We start from the raw sequence: 16,355 nt of genomic DNA, 5'->3' as shown, positions 1-16,355 counted from the left end.
CCTGAGTAACTCACCCCCTGAGCGCGCCGACCTGAGTAACTCACCCCCTGAGCGCGACGACCTGAGTAACTCACCCCCTGAGCGCGCCGACCTGAGTAACTCACCCCCTGAGCGCGCCGACCTGAGTAACTCACCCCCTGAGCGCGCCGACCTGAGTAACTCACCCCTTGAGCGCGCCGACCTGAGTAACTCACCCCCTGAGCGCGCCGACCTGAGTAACTCACCCCCTGAGCGCGCCGACCTGAGTAACTCACCCCCTGAGCGCGCCGACCCGAGTAACTCACCCCCTGAGCGCGCCGACCCGAGTAACTCACCCCCTGAGCGCGCCGACCTGAGTAACTCACCCCCTGAGCGCGCCGACCCGAGTAACTCACCCCTTGAGCGCGCCGACCTGAGTAACTCACCCCCTGAGCGCGCCGACCCGAGTAACTCACCCCCTGAGCGCGCCGACCTGAGTAACTCACCCCCTGAGCGCGACGACCTGAGTAACTCCAAGGTGCTAAGAAACTGCAAATCATCAACAAATCTCCTCAGACTCCCTATCTCACATGAACCCCTTTTTCTCCCTTAATCAAACAACCAATAGCTATGTATCACTTCAGAAACAACCAATTACACTAATATATAGAACATCTCACAGGCTTCATAAATTGCTTAAATGAACTTCACTTATTCTGCTAATTCTCTTCTTATAGAGCCCAGAGAATCCCCCCCTGTGCCAACTCTTCACGCAACAAGTAACAATCATCCACCATGGTCTCTTGGCTTAATGGTCATTAAAGGCCGAGTGTTGGTGGAGAGTATTAGAATCTATTGGCCCCAGTCTGTCCAGAAACCCAGGTTCAGTTTGTCTGTATTTCTATTTAGCACTAGCTCATGATATAGAATCAAGCCCTACATATACATCAAACAGTTATCCGACATAGCAGGTTTTAGGATTATGCTCCTACTATTGCCATGTACAACAGAGACCTTATGGTGCTGGGATTGTGCTCCTACTATTGCTGTGTACAACAGAGAGACTTTATGGTGCTGGGATTATGCTCCTACTATTGCCATGTACAACACAGAGACCTTATGGTGCTGGGATTGTGCTCCTACTATTGCCATGTACAACAGAGACTTTATGGTGCTGGGATTATGCTCCTACTATTGCCGTGTACAACAGAGAGACCTTATGGTGCTGGGATTATGCTCCTACTATTGCCATGTACAACAGAGAGACCTTATGGTGCTGGGATTATGCTCCTACTATTGCCGTGTACAACAGAGAGACCTTATGGTGCTGAGATTATGCTCCTACTATTGCCGTGTACAACAGAGAGACCTTATGGTGCTGGGATTATGCTCCTGCTATTGCCGTGTACAACACAGAGACCTTTTGGTGCTGGGATTATGCTCCTACTATTGCCGTGTACAACAGAGAGACCTTATGGTGCTGGGATTATGCTCCTACTATTGCCATGTACAACAGAGACCTTATGGTGCTGGGATTATGCTCCTACTATTGCCGTGTACAACACAGAGACCTTATGGTGCTGGGATTGTGCTCCTACTATTGCCGTGTACAACAGAGAGACCTTATGGTGCTGGGATTATGCTCCTACTATTGCCATGTACAACAGAGAGACCTAATGGTGCTGGGATTATGCTCCTACTATTGCCGTGTACAACAGAGAGACCTTATGGTGCTGGGATTATGCTCCTACTATTGCCGTGTACAACAGAGACCTTATGGTGCTGGGATTGTGCTCCTACTATTGCCATGTACAACAGAGAGACCTTATGGTGCTGGGATTATGCTCCTACTATTGCCATGTACAACAGAGAGACTTTATGGTGCTGGGATTATGCTCCTACTATTGCCATGTACAACAGAGACCTTATGGTGCTGGGATTGTGCTCCTACTATTGCCATGTACAACAGAGAGACCTTATGGTGCTGGGATTATGCTCCTACTATTGCCGTGTACAACAGAGAGACCTTATGGTGCTGGGATTGTGCTCCTACTATTGCCGTGTACAACAGAGAGACCTTATGGTGCTGGGATTATGCTCCTACTATTGCCATGTACAACAGAGACCTTATGGTGCTGGGATTGTGCTCCTACTATTGCCGTGTACAACAGAGACTTTATGGTGCTGGGATTATGCTCCTACTATTGCCGTGTACAACAGAGAGACCTTATGGTGCTGGGATTATGCTCCTACTATTGCCATGTACAACAGAGAGACCTTATGGTGCTGGGATTATGCTCCTACTATTGCCGTGTACAACAGAGAGACCTTATGGTGCTGGGATTATGCTCCTACTATTGCCGTGTACAACAGAGACCTTATGGTGCTGGGATTGTGCTCCTACTATTGCCATGTACAACAGAGAGACCTTATGGTGCTGGGATTATGCTCCTACTATTGCCATGTACAACAGAGAGACTTTATGGTGCTGGGATTATGCTCCTACTATTGCCATGTACAACAGAGACCTTATGGTGCTGGGATTGTGCTCCTACTATTGCCATGTACAACAGAGAGACCTTATGGTGCTGGGATTATGCTCCTACTATTGCCGTGTACAACAGAGAGACCTTATGGTGCTGGGATTGTGCTCCTACTATTGCCGTGTACAACAGAGAGACCTTATGGTGCTGGGATTATGCTCCTACTATTGCCATGTACAACACAGAGACCTTATGGTGCTGGGATTGTGCTCCTACTATTGCCGTGTACAACAGAGACTTTATGGTGCTGGGATTATGCTCCTACTATTGCCGTGTACAACAGAGAGACCTTATGGTGCTGGGATTATGCTCCTACTATTGCCATGTACAACAGAGAGACCTTATGGTGCTGGGATTATGCTCCTACTATTGCCGTGTACAACAGAGAGACCTTATGGTGCTGAGATTATGCTCCTACTATTGCCGTGTACAACAGAGAAACCTTATGGTGCTGGGATTATGCTCCTGCTATTGCCGTGTACAACACAGAGACCTTTTGGTGCTGGGATTATGCTCCTACTATTGCCGTGTACAACAGAGAGACCTTATGGTGCTGGGATTATGCTCCTACTATTGCCATGTACAACAGAGAGACCTAATGGTGCTGGGATTATGCTCCTACTATTGCCGTGTACAACAGAGAGCTTATGGTGCTGGGATTATGCTCCTACTATTGCCGTGTACAACAGAGAGACTTTATGGTGCTGGGATTATGCTCCTACTATTGCCATGTACAACAGAGACCTTATGGTGCTGGGATTGTGCTCCTACTATTGCCATGTACAACAGAGAGACCTTATGGTGCTGGGATTATGCTCCTACTATTGCCGTGTACAACAGGGAGACCTTATGGTGCTGGGATTATGCTCCTACTATTGCCGTGTACAACACAGAGACTTTATGGTGCTGGGATTATGCTCCTACTATTGCCATGTACAACACAGAGACTTTATGGTGCTGGGATTATGCTCCTACTATTGCCGTGTACAACACAGAGACCTTATGGTGCTGGGATTATGCTCCTACTATTGCCGTGTACAACAGAGAAACCTTATGGTGCTGGGATTGTGCTCCTACTATTGCCATGTACAACAGAGAGACCTTATGGTGCTGGGATTATGCTCCTACTATTGCCGTGTACAACAGAGAGACCTTATGGTGCTGGGATTATGCTCCTACTATTGGCGTGTACAACAGGGAGACTTTATGGTGCTGGGATTAAGCTCCTACTATTGCCGTGTACAACAGAGAGACCTTATGGTGCTGGGATTAAGCTCCTACTATTGCCATGTACAACAGAGAGAATTTATGGTGCTGGGATTATGCTCCTACTATTGCCATGTACAACAGAGAGACCTTATGGTGCTGGGATTATGCTCCTACTATTGCCATGTACAACAGAGAGACCTTATGGTGCTGGGATTATGCTCCTACTATTGCCGTGTACAACACAGAGACCTTATGGTGCTGGGATTGTGCTCCTACTATTGCCATGTACAACAGAGAGACCTTATGGTGCTGGGATTATGCTCCTGCTATTGCCGTGTACAACAGAGAGACCTTATGGTGCTGGGATTATGCTCCTACTATTGCCGTGTACAACAGAGAGACCTTATGGTGCTGGGATTATGCTCCTACTATTGCCGTGTACAACAGAGAGACCTTATGGTGCTGAGATTATGCTCCTACTATTGCCGTGTACAACAGGGAGCCCTTATGGTGCTGGAATTATGCTCCTACTATTGCTGTGTGCAACAGAGAGACCTTATGGTGCTGGGATTATGCTCCTACTATTGCCGTGTACAACAGAGAGACCTTATGGTGCTGGGATTATGCTCCTACTATTGCCGTGTACAACAGAGACTTTATGGTGCTGGGATTATGCTCCTACTATTGCCATGTACAACAGAGAGACCTTATGGTGCTGAGATTATGCTCCTACTATTGCCGTGTACAACAGGGAGCCCTTATGGTGCTGGGATTATGCTCCTACTATTGCCGTGTACAACAGAGAGACCTTATGGTGCTGGGATTATGCTCCTACTATTGCCGTGTACAACAGAGAGACTTTATGGTGCTGGGATTAAGCTCCTACTATTGCCGTGTACAACAGAGAGACCTTATGGTGCTGGGATTAAGCTCCTACTATTGCCGTGTACAACAGAGACCTTATGGTGCTGGGATTATGCTCCTACTATTGCCGTGTACAACAGAGAGACTTTATGGTGCTAAGATTATGCTCCTACTATTGCCGTGTACAACAGAGACTTTATGGTGCTGGGATTATGCTCCTACTATTGCCATGTACAACAGGGAGACCTTATGGTGCTGGGATTATGCTCCTACTATTGCCGTGTACAACAGGGAGACCTTATGGTGCTGGGATTATGCTCCTACTATTGCCGTGTACAACAGAGAGACTTTATGGTGCTGGGATTATGCTCCTACTATTGCCATGTACAACAGAGACCTTATGGTGCTGGGATTATGCTCCTACTATTGCCGTGTACAACAGAGAGACCTTATGGTGCTGGGATTGTGCTCCTACTATTGCCGTGTAAAACAGAGAGACCTTATGGTGCTGGGATTAAGCTCCTACTATTGCCGTGTACAACAGAGAGACCTTATGGTGCTGAGATTATGCTCCTACTATTGCCATGTACAACAGAGAGACCTTATGGTGCTGGGATTATGCTCCTACTATTGCCATGTACAACAGAGAGACCTTATGGTGCTAGGATTATGCTCCTACTATTGCCGTGTACAACAGGGAGACTTTATGGTGCTGGGATTGTGCTCCTACTATTGCCATGTACAACACAGAGACCTTATGGTGCTCGGATTAAGCTACTACTATTGCCATGTACAACACAGAGACTTTATGGTGCTGGGATTAAGCTCCTACTATTGCCATGTACAACACAGAGACCTTATGGTGCTGGGATTATGCTCCTACACAGAGACTTTATGGTGCTGGGATTATGCTCCTACTATTGCCATGTACAACAGAGACCTTATGGTGCTGGGATTATGCTCCTACTATTGCCGTGTACAACAGAGAGACTTTATGGTGCTGAGATTATGCTCCTACTATTGCCGTGTACAACACAGAGACCTTATGGTGCTGGGATTATGCTCCTACTATTGCCATGTACAACAGAGAGACCTTATGGTGCTGGGATTATGCTCCTACTATTGCCGTGTACAACACAGAGACTTTATGGTGCTGGGATTAAGCTCCTACTATTGCCATGTACAACACAGAGACCTTATGGTGCTGGGATTATGCTCCTACACAGAGACTTTATGGTGCTGGGATTATGCTCCTACTATTGCCATGTACAACAGAGACCTTATGGTGCTGGGATTATGCTCCTACTATTGCCGTGTACAACAGAGAGACTTTATGGTGCTGAGATTATGCTCCTACTATTGCCGTGTACAACACAGAGACCTTATGGTGCTGGGATTATGCTCCTACTATTGCCATGTACAACAGAGAGACCTTATGGTGCTGGGATTATGCTCCTACTATTGCCGTGTACAACACAGAGACCTTATGGTGCTGGGATTGTGCTCCTACTATTGCCATGTACAACACAGAGACTTTATGGTGCTGGGATTATGCTCCTACTATTGCCATGTACAACACAGAGACTTTATGGTGCTGGGATTATGCTCCTACTATTGCCATGTACAACAGAGAGACCTTATGGTGCTGGGATTATGCTCCTACTATTGCCGTGTACAACAGAGAGACCTTATGGTGCTGGGATTATGCTCCTACTATTGCCATGTACAACAGAGAGACTTTATGGTGCTGAGATTATGCTCCTACTATTGCCGTGTACAACAGAGAGACCTTATGGTGCTGGGATTATGCTCCTACTATTGCCATGTACAACAGAGACTTTATGGTGCTGGGATTATGCTCCTACTATTGCCATGTACAACAGAGAGACCTTATGGTGCTGAGATTATGCTCCTACTATTGCCATGTACAACAGAGACTTTATGGTGCTGAGATTATGCTCCTACTATTGCCATGTACAACAGAGATTTTATGGTGCTGGGATTATGCTCCTACTATTGCCATGTACAACAGAGAGACCTTATGGTGCTGAGATTATGTTCCTACTATTGCCATGTGCAACAGAGAGACCTTATGGTGCAGGGATTATGCTCCAACTATTGCCGTGTACAACACAGAGACCTTATGGTGCCGGGATTATGCTCCTACTATTGCTATGTACAACACAGACCTTATGGTGCTGGGATTATGCTCCTACTATTGCCGTGTACAACAGAGAGACCTTATGGTGCTGGGATTATGCTCCTACTATTGCCATGTACAACAGAGAGACTTTATGGTGCTGGGATTATGCTCCTACTATTGCCATGTACAACAGAGAGACTTTATGGTGCTGGGATTATGCTCCTACTATTGCCGTGTACAACAGAGACTTTATGGTGCTGGGATTATGCTCCTACTATTGCCGTGTACAACAGAGAGACCTTATGGTGCTGGGATTATTCTCCTACTATTGCCGTGTACAACAGGGAGACCTTATGGTGCTGGGATTATGCTCCTACTATTGCCGTGTACAATAGAGACTTTATGGTGCTGGGATTATGCTCCTACTATTGCCATGTACAACACAGAGACCTTATGGTGCTGGGATTATGCTCCTACTATTGCCGTGTACAACAGAGAGACTTTATGGTGCTGGGATTATGCTCCTACTATTGCCATGTACAACACAGAGACCTTATGGTGCTGGGATTATGCTCCTACTATTGCCGTGTACAACAGAGAGACTTTATGGTGCTGGGATTATGCTCCTACTATTGCCACGTACAACAGAGACTTTATGGTGCTGGGATTATGCTCCTACTATTGCCATGTACAACAGAGAGACCTTATGGTGCTGAGATTATGCTCCTACTATTGCCATGTACAACAGAGACTTTATGGTGCTGAGATTATGCTCCTACTATTGCCATGTACAACAGAGACTTTATGGTGCTGGGATTATGCTCCTACTATTGCCGTGTACAACAGAGAGACCTTATGGTGCTGAGATTATGCTCCTACTATTGCCATGTACAACAGAGAGACCTTATGTTGCTGGGATTATGCTCCTACTATTGCCATGTACAACAGGGAGACTTTATGGTGCTGGGATTATGCTCCTACTATTGCCATGTACAACAGAGAGACCTTATGGTGCTGAGATTATGCTCCTACTATTTCCATGTACAACACAGAGACCTTATGGTGCTGGGATTATGCTCCTACTATTGCCGTGTACAACAGAGACCTTATGGTGCTGGGATTATGCTCCTACTATTGCCATGTACAACACAGAGACCTTATGGTGCGGAGATTATGCTCCTACTATTGCCATGAACAACAGGGAGACTTTATGGTGCTGGGATTATGCTCCTACTATTGCCGTGTACAACAGAGAGACCTTATGGTGCTGGGATTAAGCTCCTACTATTGCCGTGTACAACAGAGAGACCTTATGGTGCTGGGATTATGCTCCTACTATTGCCGTGTACAACAGAGAGACTTTATGGTGCGGAGATTATGCTCCTACTATTGCCATGTACAACAGGGAGACTTTATGGTGCTGGGATTATGCTCCTACTATTGCCATGTACAACAGAGAGACTTTATGGTGCTGGGATTAAGCTCCTACTATTGCCGTGTACAACAGAGAGACCTTATGGTGCTGGGATTATGCTCCTACTATTGCCGTGTACAACAGAGAGACCTTATGGTGCTGGGATTATGCTCCTACTATTGCCGTGTACAACAGAGAGACCTTATGGTGCTGGGATTATGCTCCTACTATTGAGGTGTACAACAGAGAGACTTTATGGTGCTGAGATTATGCTCCTACTATTGCCATGTACAACAGAGAGACCTTATGGTGCTGGGATTATGCTCCTACTATTGCCATGTACAACACAGAGACCTTATGGTGCTGAGATTATGCTCCTACTATTGCCATGTACAACAGAGAGACCTTATGGTGCTGGGATTATGCTCCTACTATTGCCATGTACAACAGAGACCTTATGGTGCTGGGATTATGATCCTACTATTGCCATGTACAACAGAGAGACCTTATGGTGCTGGGATTATGCTCCTACTATTGCCGTGTACAACAGAGAGACCTTATGGTGCTGGGATTATGCTCCTACTATTGCCGTGTACAACAGAGAGACCTTATGGTGCTGGGATTATGCTCCTACTATTGCCATGTACAACAGAGAGACTTTATGGTGCTGGGATTATGCTCCTACTATTGCCGTGTACAACAGAGACTTTATGGTGCTGGGATTATGCTCCTACTATTGCCGTGTACAACAGAGAGACTTTATGGTGCTGGGATTATTCTCCTACTATTGCCGTGTACAACAGGGAGACCTTATGGTGCTGGGATTATGCTCCTACTATTGCCGTGTACAACAGGGAGACCTTATGGTGCTGGGATTATGCTCCTACTATTGCCGTGTACAATAGAGAGACCTTATGGTGCTGGGATTATGCTCCTACTATTGCCGTGTACAACAGAGACTTTATGGTGCTGGGATTATGCTCCTACTATTGCCATGTACAACACAGAGACTTTATGGTGCTGGGATTATGCTCCTACTATTGCCGTGTACAACAGAGAGACTTTATGGTGCTGGGATTATGCTCCTACTATTGCCGTGTACAACAGAGAGACTTTATGGTGCTGAGATTATGCTCCTACTATTGCCGTGTACAACAGAGACTTTATGGTGCTGGGATTATGCTCCTACTATTGCCGTGTACAACAGAGAGACTTTATGGTGCTGGGATTATGCTCCTACTATTGCCATGTACAACAGAGAGACCTTATGGTGCTGGGATTATGCTCCTACTATTGCCGTGTACAACAGAGAGACTTTATGGTGCTGGGATTATGCTCCTACTATTGCCGTGTACAACAGAGAGACCTTATGGTGCTGAGATTATGCTCCTACTATTGCCGTGTACAACAGAGACCTTATGGTGCTGGGATTATGCTCCTACTATTGCCGTGTACAACAGAGAGACCTTATGGTGCTGAGATTATGCTCCTACTATTGCCGTGTACAACACAGAGACCTTATGGTGCTGAGATTATGCTCCTACTATTGCCGTGTACAACAGAGACCTTATGGTGCTGGGATTATGCTCCTACTATTGCCGTGTACAACAGAGACCTTATGGTGCTGGGATTATGCTCCTACTATTGCCATGTACAACAGAGAGACCTTATGGTGCTGAGATTATGCTCCTACTATTGCCGTGTACAACAGAGAGACCTTATGGTGCTGGGATTATGCTCCTACTATTGCCATGTACAACAGATAGACCTTATGTTGCTGGATTATGCTCCTACTATTGCCATGTACAACAGGGAGACTTATAGGTGCTGGGATTATGCTCCTACTATTGCCATGTACAACAGAGAGACCTTATGGTGCTGAGATTATGCTCCTACTATTGCCATGTACAACACAGAGACCTTATGGTGCTGGGATTATGCTCCTACTATTGCCGTGTACTACAGAGACTTTATGGTGCTGGGATTATGCTCCTACTATTGCCATGTACAACACAGAGACCTTATGGTGCTGGGATTATGCTCCTACTATTGCCATGTACAACAGAGAGACTTATGGTGCTGGGATTATGCTCCTACTATTGCCGTGTACAACAGAGAGACCTTATGGTGCTGGGATTATGCTCCTACTATTGCCGTGTACAACAGAGAGACCTTATGGTGCTGGGATTATGCTCCTACTATTGCCGTGTACAACAGAGAGACCTTATGGTGCTGGGATTATGCTCCTACTATTGCCAGTGTACAACAGAGAGACCTTATGGTGCTGGGATTATGCTCCTACTATTGCCATGTACAACAGAGAGACTTTATGGTGCTGGGATTATGCTCCTACTATTGCCATGTACAACAGAGACCTTATGGTGCTGGGATTATGCTCCTACTATTGCCATGTACAACAGAGAGACCTTATGGTGCTGGGATTATGCTCCTACTATTGCCGTGTACAACAGAGAGACCTTATGGTGCTGGGATTATGCTCCTACTATTGCCATGTACAACAGAGAGACCTTATGGTGCTGGGATTATGCTCCTACTATTGCCATGTACAACAGAGAGACCTTTATGGTGCTGGGATTATGCTCCTACTATTGCCGTGTACAACAGAGAGACCTTATGGTGCTGGGATTATGCTCCTACTATTGCCGATGTACAACAGAGAGACCTTTATGGTGCTGGGATTATGCTCCTACTATTGCCATGTACAACAGAGAGACCTTATGGTGCTGGGATTATGCTCCTACTATTGCCATGTACAACAGAGAGACCTTATGGTGCTGGGATTATGCTCCTACTATTGCCGTGTACAACAGAGAGACCTTATGGTGCTGGGATTATGCTCCTACTATTGCCATGTACAACAGAGAGACCTTTATGGTGCTGGGATTATGCTCCTACTATTGCCGTGTACAACAGAGAGACCTTATGGTGCTGGGATTATGCTCCTACTATTGCCTTGTACAACAGAGAGACCTTATGGTGCTGGGATTATGCTCCTACTATTGCCGTGTACAACAGAGAGACCTTATGGTGCTGGGATTATGCTCCTACTATTGCCGTGTACAACAGAGAGACCTTATGGTGCTGAGATTATGCTCCTACTATTGCCGTGTACAACAGAGACCTTATGGTGCTGGATTATGCTCCTACTATTGCCATGTACAACAGAGAGACCTTATGGTGCTGGGATTATGCTCCTACTATTGCCATGTACAACAGAGACCTTATGGTGCTGGGATTATGCTCCTACTATTGCCGTGTACAACAGAGAGACCTTATGGTGCTGAGATTATGCTCCTACTATTGCCATGTACAACAGAGACCTTATGGTGCTGGGATTATGCTCCTACTATTGCCGTGTACAACAGAGAGACCTTATGGTGCTGGGATTATGCTCCTACTATTGCCGTGTACAACAGAGACCTTATGGTGCTGGGATTATGCTCCTACTATTGCCGTGTACAACAGAGAGACTTTATGGTGCTGGGATTATGCTCCTACTATTGCCGTGTACAACACCGACTTTATGGTGCTGGGATTATGCTCCTACTATTGCCGTGTACAACAGAGAGACCTTATGGTGCTGGGATTATGCTCCTACTATTGCCGTGTACAACACAGAGACCTTATGGTGCTGGGATTATGCTCCTACTATTGCCGTGTACAACAGAGACCTTATGGTGCTGGGATTATGCTCCTACTATTGCCATGTACAACAGAGACCTTATGGTGCTGGGATTATGCTCCTACTATTGCCGTGTACAACAGAGAGACCTTATGGTGCTGGATTATGCTCCTACTATTGCCGTGTACAACAGAGACTTTATGGTGCTGGGATTATGCTCCTACTATTGCCGTGTACAACAGAGACCTTATGGTGCTGGGATTATGCTCCTACTATTGCCGTGTACAACAGAGAGACCTTATGGTGCTGGGATTATGCTCCTACTATTGCCGTGTACAACAGAGAGACCTTATGGTGCTGGGATTATGCTCCTACTATTGCCGTGTACAACAGAGACCTTATGGTGCTGGGATTATGCTCCTACTATTGCCGTGTACAACAGAGAGACTTTATGGTGCTGGATTATGCTCCTACTATTGCCAGTGTACAACAGAGAGCCTTTATGGTGCTGAGATTATGCTCCTACTATTGCCGTGTACAACAGGGAGACCTTATGGTGCTGGGATTATGCTCCTACTATTGCCGTGTACAACAGAGAGACCTTATGGTGCTGGGATTATGCTCCTACTATTGCCGTGTACAACAGAGAGACCTTATGGTGCTGGGATTATGCTCCTACTATTGCCGTGTACAACAGAGAGACCTTATGGTGCTGGGATTATGCTCCTACTATTGCCGTGTACAACAGAGAGACCTTATGGTGCTGGGATTGTGCTCCTACTATTTCCGTGTACAACAGAGAGACCTTATGGTGCTGGGATTATGCTCCTACTATTGCCATGTACAACAGAGAGACCTTATGGTGCTGGGATTATGCTCCTACTATTGCCATGTACAACAGAGAGACCTTATGGTGCTGGGATTATGCTCCTACTATTGCCGTGTACAACAGAGAGACCTTATGGTGCTGGAGATTATGCTCCTACTATTGCCGTGTACAACAGAGAGACCTTATGGTGCTGGATTATGCTCCTACTATTGCCGTGTACAACAGAGACCTTATGGTGCTGGGATTATGCTCCTACTATTGCCGTGTACAACAGAGAGACCTTATGGTGCTGGGTTTATGCTCCTACTATTGCCATGTACAACAGGAGACCTTATGGTGCTGGGATTATGCTCCTACTATTGCCGTTGTACAACAGAGAGACCTTATGGTGCTGGATTATGGCTCCTACTATTGCCGTGTACAACAGAGAGACCTTATGGTGCTGGATTATGCTCCTACTATTGCCATGTACAACAGAGAGACCTTATGGTGCTGGGATTATGCTCCTACTATTGCCGTGTACAACAGAGAGACCTTATGGTGCTGGGATTATGCTCCTACTATTGCCGTGTACAACAGAGAGACCTTATGGTGCTGGGATTATGCTCCTACTATTGCCGTGTACAAACAGAGAGACCTTATGGTGCTGGATTATGCTCCTATCTATTGCCGTGTACAACAGAGAGACCTTATGGTGCTGGGATTATGCTCCTACTATTGCCGTGTACAACAGAGACCTTATGGTGCTGGGATTATGCTCCTACTATTGCCGTGTACAACAGAGAGACCTTATGGTGCTGGGATTATGCTCCTACTATTGCCGTGTACAACAGAGACTTTATGGTGCTGGAATTTTGCTCCTACTATTGCCAGTGTACAACAGAGAGACCTTATGGTGCTGGGATTATGCTCCTACTATTGCCATGTACAACAGAGAGACTTTATGGTGCTGGGATTATGCTCCTACTATTGCCATGTACAACAGAGAGACCTTATGGTGCTGGGATTATGCTCCTACTATTGCCATGTACAACAGAGACCCTTATGGTGCTGGGATTATGCTCCTACTATTGCCGTGTACAACAGAGAGACCTTTATGGTGCTGGGATTATGCTCCTACTATTGCCCTCCCCGTTGTACAACAGAGAGACCTATGTGCTGGGGATTATGCTCCTACTATTGCCTGTACAACAGAGACCTTTATGGTGCTGGGATTATTGCTCCTGACTATTGCAGTGTACTACAGAGAGACGTTATGTGCTGGGATTATGAGCTCCTACTATGCATGTACAACACGAGAGGACCTTATGGTGCTGGAGATTATGCTCCTACACAGAGACTCTTTATGGTGCTGGATTATGCTCCTACTATTGCCATGTACAACAGAGACCTTATGGTGCTGGGGATTATGATCCTACTATTGCCGTGTACAACAGAGAGACCTTTATGGTGCTGAGATCCTATGCTCCTACTATTGCCGTGTACACACAGAGACCTTATGGTGCTGGGATTATGCTCCCTACTATTGCCATGTACAAACAGGAGACCTTATGGTGCTGGGATTTTGCTCCTACTATTGCCGTGTACAAACAGAGACCTTATGGTGCTGGGATTATGCTCCTACTATTGCCCTGTACAACAGAGAGACTTTATGGTGCTGGGATTATGCTCCTACTATTGCCATGTACAACAGAGACCTTATGGTGCTGGGATTATGCTCCTACTATTGCGTGTAACAACAGAGAGACCTTATGGTGCTGGATTTTGCTCCTACTATTGCCGTGTACAACAGAGAGACCTTATGGTGCTGGGATTAAGCTCCTACTATTGCCGTGTACAACAGAGACCTATGGTGCTGAGATTTTGCTCCTACTATTGCCATGTACAACAGAGACCTTATGGTGCTGGGATTATGCTCCTACTATTGCCAGTGTACAAAGAGAGACCTATGGTGCTGGATTATGCTCCTACTACTTGCCGTGTACAACAGAGACGTTATGGTGCTGGGATTATGCTCCTACTATTGCCATGTACAACAGAGAGACCTTATGGTGCTGGATTATGCTCCTACTATTGCCATGTACAACAGAGAGACCTTTATGGTGCTGGGATTATGCTCCTACTATTGGCCAGTGTACAACATAGAGACTCTTATGGTGCTGAGATTATGCTCCTACTATTGCCGTGTACGCAACGAGAGAGACCTTATGGTGCAGGGATTATGCTCCCAACTATTGCCGATGTACAACACAGAGACCTTATGGTGCTGGGATTATGCACCTACTATTGCCTATGTACAACAGAGACCTTTATGGTGCTGGGTTTATGCTCCTACTATTGCCGTGTACAACAGAGAGACCTTATGGTGCTGGGATTATGCTCCTACTATTTGCCGTGTACAACAGGAGAGACCTTATGGTGCTGGGATTATGCTCCTACTATTGCCATGTACAACAGAGAGACTTTATGGTGCCTGGGATTCATGCTCCTTCTATTGCCGTGTACAACAGAGACTTTATGGTGCTGGGATTATGCTCCTACTATTGCCGTGTACAACAGAGAGACCTTATGGTGCTGGGATTAATTCTCCTACTAATTGCCAGTGTACAAACAGGGAGACCTTATGGTGCTGGGATTATGCTCCTACTATTGCCGTGTACAACAGAGACTTTTGGTGCTGGGATTATGCTCCATACTATTGCCATGTACAAACAGAGAGACCCTTATGGTGCTGGGATTATGCTCCTACTATTGCCGTGTACAACGAGAGACTTTATGGTGCTGGGATCTATGCTCCTACTATTGCCATTGTACAACACTGAGACATTAATGGTGCTGAGATTATGCTCTACTATTGCCGTGTACAACAGAGAGACTTTATGGTGCTGGGGATTATGCTCCTACTATTGCCAAGTACAACAGAGACTTTATGAGTGCTGGGATTATGCTCCTTACTATTTGCCATGTAACAACAGAGAGACCCTTTATGGTGCTGAGGATTATGCTCCTACTATTGCCATGTACAACAGAGTCTTTATGGTGCTGAGATTATGCTCCTACTATTGCCATGTACAACAGAGGACTTTATGGTGCTGGGATTATGCTCCTACTATGCGTGTACAACAGAGAGACCCTTATGGTGCTGAGATTATGCTTCTACTATTGCCATGTGACAACAGAGAGACCTTATGGTGCAGGGATTATGCTCCATCCAACTATTGCCATGTACAACAGAGAGACCTTTATGGTGCAGGGATTATGCTCCTACTAATTGAATGTACAACAGAGAGACCTTATGGTGCTGGATTATGCTCCTACTATTGCCGTGTACAACAGAGAGACCTTATGGTGCTGGGATTATGCTCCTACTATTGCCGTGTACAACAGAGAGCCTTATGGTGCTGGGATTATGCTCCTACTATTGCCATGTACAACAGAGAGGACCTTATGGTGCTGAGATTATGCTCCTACTATTGCCATGTACAACAGGAGACTTTATGGTGCTGGGATTATGCTCCTACTATTGCTCGTGTACAACAGAGAGACCTTATGGTGCTGGGATTATGCTCCTACTATTGCCGTGTACAACAGAGAGACCTTATGTGTGGGATTATGCTCCTACTATTGCCATGTACAACAGAGAGACTTTATGGTGCGGAGATTATGTCCTACTATTGCCAGTGTACAACAGGGAGACTTTATGGTGATGGGATTATGCTCCTACTATTGCCATGTACACAGAGAGACCTTTA

At 46.0% G+C, this 16,355-nt stretch overlaps 1 protein-coding gene across 1 annotated transcript in view; it reads right to left on the bottom strand.

Moving 5' to 3' along the window:
- Positions 1-16,355, bottom strand: part of RGP1 (RGP1 homolog, RAB6A GEF complex partner 1) — a 145,747-nt gene that overhangs the window by 107,402 nt on the left and 21,990 nt on the right. The window lies entirely within an intron of this gene.

Source organism: Bombina bombina, chromosome 2 (genome assembly GCF_027579735.1).
Source record: "Bombina bombina isolate aBomBom1 chromosome 2, aBomBom1.pri, whole genome shotgun sequence".
NCBI classification, from domain to species: Eukaryota; Metazoa; Chordata; class Amphibia; order Anura; family Bombinatoridae; genus Bombina; species Bombina bombina.
The sequence above is the reverse complement of the archived record's forward strand: the minus strand, read 5'-3'. Positions and strand labels throughout refer to the sequence as shown.